A 5,287-nucleotide genomic window follows, 5' to 3' on the forward strand; every position below is an offset into this window, starting at 1 on the left:
TTCCCAACTTAAAGGAACAGATATTCATAAACATACAAGAGGCCTACAGAACACCAAATACACTAGATCGTAAAAGAAACTCCTCACATCACAACATAGCCAAAACACTAACTCTACAGAACAAAGAAGAGGTATTAAAAGCAGCAAGGGAAAAATGCCAAGTAACATATGAAGGTAGACCTATCAGAATCACACCAGACTTCTCAACAGAAACTATGAAAGCCAGAATGTCCTGGGCAGATGTCATACAAACTTTAGGGGACCACAGAGGCCAACTGAGACTATTATACCAAGCAAAGCTTTCAATAAACATAGTTGGTAAAAAACAAAATATTCCATGCTAAATCTAAATTCATGTAATATCTACATAGCAAACCAACCCTACAGAAGATACTAGAAGGAAAACTCCAATGCAAAAAAACAACTACACCTAGAAAACATAGGTTACAGGTAATTTCCAAACAAAAATTAAAAATAAAACAAGCAATGAATCACAGTAAGACCAGCATCTCCACAATAAAAGGAACAAACAGTCTTTGTTCACTATTGCTCTATCAACATTATTGGATTCAACTCTCCAATAAAAAGACACAGACTAACTTTAGAATGGTTGCAGAAACAGGATACAACATTCTGCTGCATCCAAGAAACATACCTCTGCAACAAAGATAAACACAACCTCAGTATAAAGGGCTGGAAAAATGGACCTAGAAAACAAGCTGTGCAAGATATTATAATATCTAATAAAATAATCTATCGACCAAAATTAATTAAAAAAAATGAGGAGGGACACTTCATTCTCATTAAAGGAAAATTCTACCAGGAGGACATCACAATTTTAAACATCTATGCCCCAAATACAAGACCACCTACATTTGTAATTGAAACATTATTAAAGCTTAAATCACACATTGATCCCGACACCTTAATAGTGGAAGGCTTCAACACTCCACTCTTACCAAAGGACAGATCATCCAGACAGAAGCTAAACAGGGAAATTTGGGCACTTACAGATTCCCTAAATCAAATGGACCTAATAGATGGCTATAGAAATTTTCACTCAAATTAAAAAGAGTAAACCTTCTTTTCAGCAACTCATGGAACCTTCTCCAAAATAGACCATATAGTTGGTCACAAAGCAAGCCTCAACAGATACAAGAAGATTGAAATAAGCCTTTGTATCCTATCTGACCAAAATGCTCTAAAGCTGGACCTCAACAATAACAGAAATAGCAAAAGGCCTACACACACATGGAAACTGAACAACTTGCTACTCAATGACAACTGGGTTAGGGAAGAATTAAAGAAAGAAGTGGAAAAACTTCCTAGAATTAAAATAAAATGAAGGTACAACATACCCAAAGTTATGGGACACAATGAAAGCAGTGCTAAGAAGAAAGTTTATAGCACTAAAAAACTTCAAGAAGAAATTTGAAACATCTAATACAAATAAACTTAACAGCTCACCTGAAAGAACTAGGAAAAAAAGAATCAGACACACCCAAGAGGAGTAGATGGCTGGAAATATTCACGCTCAGGGCAGAAATCAATAAATTCGAAACAAAGAACAAAATTCAAATAATCAAAGGAACCTAGAGCTGGTTCTTTGAGAAAATCAACAAGATAGATAACCCCTTAACCAATCTAACTAAAAGGCAGAGAAAAAAAGATGTCCAAATCAGCAAAATCACAAATGTAAAGGGGGACATACTAACAGACACTGAGGAAATCCAAACAATCATAGATCTTTCTACAAAAGCCTATATGCCACAAAATTTAAAATCAAAACGAAATGGAAAATTTTCTTGATAGATTCTGCATACCAAAATTAAATAAGGTAAAAAGATTGAATAGTGCTCTATCCTCCAAAGAAATAGAAGCAGTCATCAAAAGTCTCCTTTCCAAAAAAGCTCAGGGCCTGATGATTTTAGCACAGAATTTTACCAGACCTTCAGATAAGAGTTAACTCCAATTCTCTTCAAACTATTTCACAAAATAGAGATAGAAGAAAGATTACCAAACTCATTCTATGAAGCCAAAGTCACCTTCATACCTAAATCACACAAAGACCCAATCAAAAAAGAGAACTTCAGACCTATCACTCTTATGAACATTGAAGCAAAAATAATCAATGAAAAAGGCAAACGGGCTGAGAATGAAACTAGGGAAACAACGCCATTCGCAATAGCCACAAAGGATATAAAGTACCTTGGTGTGACCCTAACCAAGAAAGTCAAAAACTTATTTAAAAATAATTTCAAGTCTCTAAAGAAAAAATTAGAAGAAGATATCAGAAGGTAGGAAGATCTCCCATGCTCATGGTTTGGCAGGATTAACATAGTGAAAATGGCCATCTTACCAAAAGAAATATACAGATTCAATGCAATTCCCATCAAATTACCAACACAATTCTTTACAGACCTTGAAAGAAAAATTCTCAACTTCCTCTGGAATATCAAGAAACCCAGAATTGCTAAAACAATCCTCTACAGTAGAAGATCTTCTGGTAGTATCTCCATTCCCAATCTGAAGCTGTACTATAGAACAACAGTAATAAAAACTGCATGATACTGGCATAGAAACAGAATGGTGGATCAATGAAATTGGATAGAAGACCCAGAAATAAATGCACTCACTTATGGTTTTGGACAAAGTTGCCAAAATCATATAATGGAAAAATTATAACATCTTCAACAAATGGTGCTGTTCTGACTGGATGTCTACATGCAGAAAAAAAAGCCTCAATATAAAACCAGACACTCTAAACCTGTTAGAAGAAAAAGTGTGGAAGAGCCTTGAACTCATTGGCACAGGAGACAACTTCCTGAAGTGAACACCAACAGCACAGGTTCTAGGAGCAACAATCAATAAATGGGACTTCATGAAACTGAAAAGCTCCTGTAAAGCAAATGACACTGTTGTCAGAACACAACGACTTCCTACAGATTGGGAAAGGATCTTCACCAACCCTATATCTGACAGAGGGCTAATATCCAGTATATATAAAGAACTAAAGAAATTAAACAGCAACAAATAAAGTAATCCAATTAAAAAACGGGGTACAGAGCTAAACAGAGAATTCTCGATAGAACATCAAATGGCAGAGAAACACTTAAAGAACTGCTCAGCATCCTTAGCCATCACGGAGATGCAAATCAAAATGACCTTGAGATTTCACCTTACACCCATCAGAATGACTAAGATCAAAATCCCAAGTGACAAAACATACTGGAGAGGTTGTGGAGAAAAGGGAACCCTCCTCTATTGCTGGTGGGAATGTAAACTTGTACACCCACTTTGGAAATCAATCTTGCACTTTCTCAGACAAATAGGAATAGTGCTACTTCAAGATCCAGCTATACCACCCTTAGGCATAGATCCAAAATATGCTCAAGTACACAAAAAGGACTTTTATTCAACCATGTTTGTAGTAGCTTTATTCCTAATAGTCAGAACCTGGAAACAATCCAGATATCCCTCAACAGAGGAATGGATACAGAAAGTGTGGTACATTTTCACAAAGGATTACTACTCAGCAATTAAAAACAAGGAAATTATGAAATTTTCAGGCAAATGGTGAGAACCTAGAAAAGATCATCCTGAGTGAGGTTATCACAGAAGCATAAAGACACACATGGTATACACTCACTTATAACTGGATACTAGACCTATAAGATAGGATAGGCATACTAAAATTTGAACATCCAACGAAGCTAAACAAGAAGAAGTTCCAGGGTAGGATGACCAATCCTTACTTATAAAGACAAACGGAATGGACATTAGAAGTTGGAGAAAACAAGAAACAGGACAGGAGCCTACCATAGAGGGCCTCTGAAAGACTCTACCTAGCAGTGTATCAAAGCACATGTTGAGACTCATAACCAAACCTTGGGCAGAGTGTAGGGAATCACATGAAAGAAGGGGGAGTTAGTAAGACCTGGAGAGGACAGGAGAGCCAGAAGAATCAAATATATCTGGGCACATGGGTCTTTACTTAGACTGATTCTCCAACCAAGCACCATGTATGGATATGACATAGAACCCCTGCTTAGAAGTAGCCCATGGCAGCTCAGCATCCAAGTGGGTTTTCCTAGTAAGAGAAACTGGGACTGTCTTTGACATTAACTCAGTGGCAGGCTACTTGACCTCCCCAACTCCCTCGAGTAAGGAGCAACCTTGCTAGGCCACAGAGGAGGACATTGTAGCCAGTCCTGATAAGACCTGATAAAATAGGTCAGATGGATTGCAGGAGGACCTCCCCTATCAGTGGACTTAGAGAGGGGCAGGGAGGAGATGATGGAGATAGGTTGGGATTGGGAGAGAATGATGGAGGGGGCTATAGATATGATACAAAGTAAATAATTAATAAAATAATATATTTTATTAATATATAAAATAAAAATCATAAAAAATAAATGGCTGCGGAAAACAAATAGAGATGTCAACAATATTAATTCTTTATAGTATTTGGAGAGAAAAATATGACCTCCTTATACTTCTTGCCCTAGTGAGTGATCCATCATTGATTATCAGTTATGACATTCAGTTTTCAGATACTGACTAACTTTTACAATGCCATTACTTTTTATTTCTTTTTAAATAAATGATGAATGTATATTCATGACTTTCCATTTACACAATAAGAGACTGAAAGCATTTTTCTCAGAAAATTTGAAACCATTAGATAAGCCCCTAATTACCTTTCCTACTATACTCTATACCTTTCTAGCAGCTAACACTGAGGGAAGTACTTTGTTTCATATCCATTTCAATACTTTACTTTATTCAGTTATTTGTTTTAAGCAGTGGAACCGTTTTTACTTTACTTTCATTTCAATCTCATAAAATGTTATTATAAATTTCCTATATGGAATTTTTTTTCAGTTATTGAGAATGGCATACTGTAGACACTGAATATGGCAAATTAAATCTCTTATCAGCTGTGTGATATATTCTTCCATTATTTGTTCTATTATTTTGGTTGAATTTTTATATTAGTATTATATGTCATCGATTTTCCACATTTGGTTTATATCTCTAAAGCTTGTAATTTATTTTCTAAGCAAATTTCTCAAGTATTTTCTTCAGCTCAAGGAGTATTTTAACAATGAGATAAGTTAATAGAACCCAAACAAGAGTATGAACAAAAATGAATATAATTAGTAAGGCTGAGAGTGAGTTTTAGACTTGAACTATATTCTAATAATTTAAAACATTTAAATATAAAAATTAAAACCTGCATATATATATATATATATATATATATATATATATATATATATATATA

This window comes from Psammomys obesus, unplaced genomic scaffold (genome assembly GCF_907164565.1).
Source record: "Psammomys obesus unplaced genomic scaffold, mPsaObe1.curated_primary_1811, whole genome shotgun sequence".
Taxonomy (NCBI): domain Eukaryota; kingdom Metazoa; phylum Chordata; class Mammalia; order Rodentia; family Muridae; genus Psammomys; species Psammomys obesus.